Below are 7,603 nucleotides of genomic sequence, written 5' to 3'. Positions count from 1 at the left end.
AACCAACCAACAAACAAATAGACAATATGTCTCTAGATCTAGGGGTATAAAAAACACACTTTGTAAGATCAGTACACAATCTGTATGAGAACCTAACATCCTGAGAACTTGCAAAAATTATAAAATATTATATTGTTACAGTTCATCTTTTATCTGAAGATTATGTGAAACAATTTGACAAAATAACATAAGTCATTCCAACTTCAATGGGGGCAGCACAATATGACATTTATAATACACACTTTAAGGTCACACAATCTGTGTGAGGACCTAACATTCAGAGGACTTAAACAAAATATTGTCAACTATTACATAACTAACCAGTTCCTTAAATATCTGCAAATTATGTGATAAAGTCTGAATTATGAACTAAGGCTTTCCGATTTCAACATAGTTGCTAGAGACTAATACTGTAAATATTTTTTTACTAACGAAGAGACATTATCTTAACTAGATCTTACAATTGAGCTGTGTGTTGGTATGGTACCATTGCTGGCAATGTTTAATGGGCGACCTCAACTGCAGCTTATCATTCTGCCCTGTTTTAAAAACAAAACAACATAAGACCTTTAAAATTCACTCTCTGTAATATCATACACTCTTTGAGAGGACCTTAGTCCAGAGGACACACAAAATAGTGTCAGCTGTAGTATAGTGCACTATACGATGCAATACATTATACCATACAATCTCATTCGATGTTGGTGCCAAATTTAAAAGCAAGGTAAATAATAAGCTGCTGTAAAATTTGTTTTTAATACTATGGTTTGTTAAAACTCATTTGCAGGGTAACAATATACAATTATTGATTTTTAGTGAGGTCGATATGAGAATTTATCGACTTGGAAAAAGTGATATTGACCGAGGGCGCAGCCCGAGGTCGATATCACTTTTTCCAGGTTGATAAATCGTCATATCGACTGAATCTGAAAGGCAACAATTGTTTAATAATTAAATAAAGCCTACATGTACGCTTTCAATAACTTTGACTTAATGTTATCGTTTCGCACCAGAGCCTATATTCACAAAGCCTTTAAGTATTTCCCTAAGGAGTTTCACCTAAGTGAGATTTTCCCTTAAGTAGCAAAACTCCCTAAGGCGTATTCACAAAGCTCCTTAGGAATTCCTTAGAAAATTTGCTCCTACAGGAAATCGGACTTCTAAGTATGTCGGAAATAATACCAGACCTTGTGTGCAACATGGCTGCGCAGGACGTCGTGTGTGACGTTGCTGCGCAGGACATTGTACATGACGTCAGTAGGAAAGCGTTAAGCGTGAGTTAAATGGATGCGATTGTGCCAGAAACTTATGGAATTATTCGGATCCGGTCAGTTCATATTTAGGCCACGACTACGAGTCATATTTTTTTAGGCCACGCCTATGAGTCAATATAGTGAAATTACTGAAACTCACGTGACCTCATTTAAACCAATCAAGTTCATGAAAAATATTCATTTAATAATAATTTCGCTTATTCCATCTGTTTTACACACAAACATTTTAATATAAAATCACTTTAAATAAGTAACAATACACTTTTTATGCCCCCAAGATCTAGATGGGGGGGGGGGGGCATATTGTTTTTGCCCCGTCTGTTTGTGTTTGTTGGTTTGTGTGCAACTTTAAAATTGGCCATAACTTTTGAAATAATAAAGGTAGAGACTTCATATTTGGTATGCATGTGTATTTCATGAAGCTGCACATTTAAAATGCAAACATGTCAAGGTCAAGGTCATTGTTCAAGGTCATACGCCAAATATATAGGTCAAATAACCAATTTTAACATTTTACATAGCTTTTTAACATACTAGATACTTGGCATGCATGTACGTATCCTGGAACCAAACATTTTGAGGGGTCTCATGTCAAGGTCAAGGTCACCATTCAAGATCACAGGTCAATTCAAGGTCAAATGTCAATTTTTGTGACAGTAACCTTTGGGGGCATTGCTGTTTCACAAACACAGCTTTCTTGTCAAAATTAAAGCAAGATCCAATTGAATGGTCAGAAAATGTTGACATGCTTATGTTCCTCCACGACAATCAAAAGACTGAATGACCCGATTCTCATATACTTAACATTTTGAATCTGGAGTAAACTAGGGTTCCAAAGGCAGATTTAGAGGGGTAGGAAGCAGCGTACGCCTACACTAAAATTTGCCAAGGTGCATTTTTTCAAAGAGGAAAATCGCCTAAAAAAGACCAAACTTTGATAAAATGAGATCGAAAAGAACCATATTGAGTGAAATAAGTCATGTTATTGTAGTACCGTATTTCTCCTAATAGTAGCGCCCGGGCGCCGTACAAACCGATCAGGGGGCGCTCTTATTTCAGACCTTATTTTTCATTATCTAGAAATTTCACGGTCACTAAGTGCTATGAAACTCTATACACAAATACCGATCGGTAATTACAGCTTCTCTGATAGTACGACGTTATCTTTCGATTATTTGAAATTGTAGACACCAAGTTTTATCTACAAGAGATCCAAAATGCCTGCCAAACGATCTTTTCCGCAAATTTTAACTTGTAATATCATCGGAGAGGAAAGCAGAAGTTGACAATATTGGAGTCAATGGCTAGCACTCGGGAGTGGATCGGATTTTCTCTGAGTACCCTAAGATCTACTTTAACCAAATATGAAATTCATTTTTATAACAGAATGTTTGACGGATATATTTTAAACTGGGAATTTAATTAAAATAATCAGGTATTATCTTTGTTTACGAATGGAAACAATCCAGCTGTATCCGGGGGAAAAGAGACCGGTCCCGAATGGTAGTGCAGTAATGTTTACGTTTTACGATGAAACGAAACACTTAAGAGTTTCTAATAGAATTTGTGTATGGAAACGGCGGAAAATCTCGTTTTTTACAAATGATGTATTCATGTTTAGTTTACTTTCAGCCTAATTAGCAATAGAAACCTTTTTTTTTCGATCACAATACAAGATTCACCAGTGCATTGATATCTTTTAGTCAGTGGGTGGGGTTGACATTTGGATTCAAAACATGGGGGGGGGGGGCGCTACTATTAGGGAGGGTGCTTCTATTAGGGGAAATACGGTATTTATCTACTTTTCCTTTATCACAAACACTGTCGTTTATACCCATTGACAGACCCCTGCTTTGTAAAACCTGGTGTGCATTTTCACTAAACTCGTCACAGTTTACATGTATTTTTAGATGTTAAACACATTAATTTGTCTATTAAGACTTTAAGAGTCTAAGATACCCTTGGGGAAGACCCAAAGTTTCTTGCATATAATCATGGTCGCTTTATTGTTCATTTGTAGGGGATTACATTGCCAAACAGTTGCCCCCCCCCCCAACCATCGGAAAACCCTGGATCCGCCCCTGGGTTCCCTTAAAGTATTTCCATAAAACAGAATTCCAATAGAAAACTAGAAAATGTGTCCATAGGACACAGATGTCCCCACTTCCACTTTGTCAGAACAAGTTATACATAATACATAAGTCTCTACCGGATGAGAAAAGCACAAAATCAAAAATTTGAAATACACACTTTGAAAGATCACAAAATCAGTTTGGGGACCTTACATTCAGAGGACTTGCACTTTGGAAGATGAACAATCAGTTTGAGGACCTTACGTTCAGACGACTTGCACAAACTAGCGTAAAAAGCACCCTTTAATTAAATATCTCTAGATTTAATTATACAAACTGAATGATAAACAACGGCATTCAAATATCAATTGAGTTGCTAAATATTAAGAAGTAACAAGCCACAACCTACTCAGCCTGATCTTACCATTGAGCTGTCTGTCAGTATTGGATGTTACAGCATTTGGCGACTGGTACCCTTGCTGGGAATCATCACTTGGAGACCTCTCCTGCATCTCATCATTCTGACCTGTTCAAAAAACAGCATAAAATGACTTCTAACCTATTCCCTAATATGGGGTTTCTGCAGCAAACAACATTTAGAAAGATGTGGATAAAAGATCAAACTGTTTACAGAAATGAAAATTTCATGTTTAGAAAGCATTAAAAAATTGTGGCAAAGTGAGAAATTGCTACTGCTACTCCCCCTTTGACAAAATATTTTCAACTGTTGTCTGCTGCAGGAGACCTAAAACATGTTGGCAGGGCCTCTGTGGTAGCAAGGTTAGAGTCGCTGACTCATAATCTCTAGCCCCTCACTGCTGTGGGTGTGAATCCCAAAAGGAGTGAATATCCTTATGTGAGGAAGCCACCGGCTGGCTTGCGGTAGGTCAGTGGTTCTACCAAGTTGTCTGTCTGTGTAACTCAGGTGGGATTCTTGGATCTTCCTCCACTTGTTATAAGCCGGGCGTCGCAAAATGACAGAAATACTGTCGAAGTGATGTGAAAAACCCGACAAAACAAGCAAAGACATGTTAGTATCTAGTATTGGAATACAATATACTCTTCGAAAAATATCACACTCTTTGTGAGGACCTTACATTCAGAGGACTTGCACAAAATATAGCCAATTATCGTTAAAAGGCAACAGTTCAATAAATATCTGCAGATAATGTGCTACAGTCTAAAAGATAAACAAAGACATTTCAATTTCAACTTAATACCTATTGATTAACAAGATACACACTTCCTAAATACCAGGCCAATTTTATCTCCGCCAGTTCTTACTATTGAGCTGTGTGTCTGTATTGGATATAACAGCATTTGGCGACTGGTACCCTTGGTGACCATCATCACTGGGGGGAGACCTCTCCTGCTGCTCATCATTCTGCCCTGTTGGAAAAAACAGCATAACAAGTCATTTGAAATACACACTTTGAAAGATCACACAATCAGTTTGAGGACCTTACATTCAGAGGACTTGCACTTTGGAAGATAAACAATCAGTTTGAGGACCTTGCGATCCTGAAGACGACTTGCACAAACTAGCGTAAAAAGCACCCTTTAATTAAATATCTCTAGATTAAATTATACAAACTGAATGATAAACAACGGCATTCAAATATCAATTGAGTTGCTAAATATTAATAAGAAACAAGCCACAACTTACTCAGCCTGATCTTACCATTGAGCTGTCTGTCAGTATTGGATGTTACAGCATTTGGCGACTGGTACCCTTGCTGGGAATCATCACTTGGAGACCTCTCCCGCAGCTCATTATTCTGACCTGTTCAAAAAACAGCATAACATGACTTCTAACCCATTCCCTAATATGGGGTTTCTGCAGCAAACAACATTAGAAAGATGTGGATAAAAGATCAAACTGTTTACAGAAATGAAAATTTCATGTTTAGAAAGCATTAAAAAATTGTGGCAAAGTGAGAAATTGCTACTGCTACTCCCCCTTTGACAAAATATTTTCAACTGTTGTCTGCTGCAGGAGACCTAAAAACATGTTAGCAGGGCCTCTGTGGTAGCAAGGTTAGAGTCGCTGACTCATAATCTCTAGCCCCTCACTGCTGTGGGTGTGAATCCCAAAGGGAGTGAATATCCTTATGTGAGGAAGCCACCGGCTGGCTTGCGGTAGGTCAGTGGTTCTACCAAGTTGTCTGTCTGTGTAACTCAGGTGGGTTTTGTTGGATCTTCCTCCACTTGTTATAAGCCGGGCGTCGCAAAATGACAGAAATACTGTCGAAGTGATGTGAAAAACCCGACAAAACAAGCAAAGACATGTTAGTATCTAGTATTGGAATACAATATACTCTTCGAAAAATATCACAATCTTTGTGAGGACCTTACATTCAGAGGACTTGCACAAAATATAGCCAATTATCGTTAAAAGGCAACAGTTCATTAAATACCTGCAGATTATGTGCTACAGTCTAAAAGATAAACAAAGGCATTCCAATTTCAACTTAATACCTATTGATTAACAAGATAAACACTTCCTAAATAACAGGCCAATTTTATCTCCGCCAGTTCTTACTATTGAGCTGTGTGTATGTATTGGATGTAATAGCATTTGGCGACTGGTACCCTTGCTGACCATCATCACTGGGGGGAGACCTCTCCTGCTGCTCATCATTCTGCCCTGTTGGAAAAAACAGCATAACAAGTCATTTGAAATACACACTTTGAAAGATCACACAATCAGTTTGAGGACCTTACATTCAGAGGACTTGCACTTTGGAAGATAAACAATCAGTTTGAGGACCTTGCGATCCTGAAGACGACTTGCACAAACTAGCGTAAAAAGCACCCTTTAATTAAATATCTCTAGATTTAATTATACAAACTGAATGATAAACAACGGCATTCAAATATCAATTGAGTTGCTAAATATTAAGAAGTAACAAGCCACAACCTACTCAGCCTGATCTAACCATTGAGCTGTCTGTCAGTATTGGATGTTACAGCATTTGGCGACTGGTACCCTTGCTGGGAATCATCACTTGGAGACCTCTCCTGCATCTCATCATTCTGACCTGTTCAAAAAACAGCATAAAATGACTTCTAACCTATTCCCTAATATGGGGTTTCTGCAGCAAACAACATTTAGAAAGATGTGGATAAAAGATCAAACTGTTTACAGAAATGAAAATTTCATGTTTAGAAAGCATTAAAAATTGTGGCAAAGTGAGAAATTGCTACTGCTACTCCCCCTTTGATAAAATATTTTCAACTGTTGTCTGCTGCAGGAGACCTAAAACATGTTAGCAGGGCCTCTGTGGTAGCAAGGTTAGAGTCGCTGACTCATAATCTCTAGCCCCTCACTGCTGTGGGTGTGAATCCCAAAAGGAGTGAATATTCTTATGTGAGGAAGCCACCGGCTGGCTTGCGGTAGGTCAGTGGTTCTACCAAGTTGTCTGTCTGTGTAACTCAGGTGGGATTCTTGGATCTTCCTCCACTTGTTATAAGCCGGGCGTCGCAAAATGACAGAAATACTGTCGAAGTGATGTGAAAAAACCCGACAAAACAAGCAAAGACATGTTAGTATCTAGTATTGGAATACAATATACTCTTCGAAAAATATCACAATCTTTGTGAGGACCTTACATTCAGAGGACTTGCACAAAATATAGCCAATTATCGTTAAAAGGCAACAGTTCAATAAATATCTGCAGATAATGTGCTACAGTCTAAAAGATAAACAAAGGCATTCCAATTTCAACTTAATACGTATTGATTAACAAGATAAACACTTCCTAAATAACAGGCCAATTTTATCTCCGCCAGTTCTTACTATTGAGCTGTGTGTCTGTATTGGATGAAATAGCATTTGGCGACTGGTACCCTTGCTGACCATCATCACTGGGGGGAGACCTCTCCTGCTGCTCATCATTCTGCCCTGTTGGAAAAAAAAAGCATAACAAGTCATTTGAAATACACACTTTGAAAGATCACACAATCAGTTTGAGGACCTTACATTCAGAGGACTTGCACTTTGGAAGATAAACAATCAGTTTGAGGACCTTGCGATCCTGAAGACGACTTGCACAAACTAGCGTAAAAAGCACCCTTTAATTAAATATCTCTAGATTAAATTATACAAACTGAACGATAAACAAAGGCATTCAAATATCAATTGAGTTGCTAAATATTAATAAGTAACAAGCCACAACTTACTCAACCTAATCTAACCATTGAGCTGTCTGTCAGTATTGGATAGTACAGCATTTGGGAACTGGTACCCTTGCTGGG

Source organism: Mya arenaria, chromosome 5 (assembly GCF_026914265.1).
Source record: "Mya arenaria isolate MELC-2E11 chromosome 5, ASM2691426v1".
Taxonomy (NCBI): Eukaryota; Metazoa; Mollusca; class Bivalvia; order Myida; family Myidae; genus Mya; species Mya arenaria.
This window is presented reverse-complemented; position numbering follows the sequence as displayed.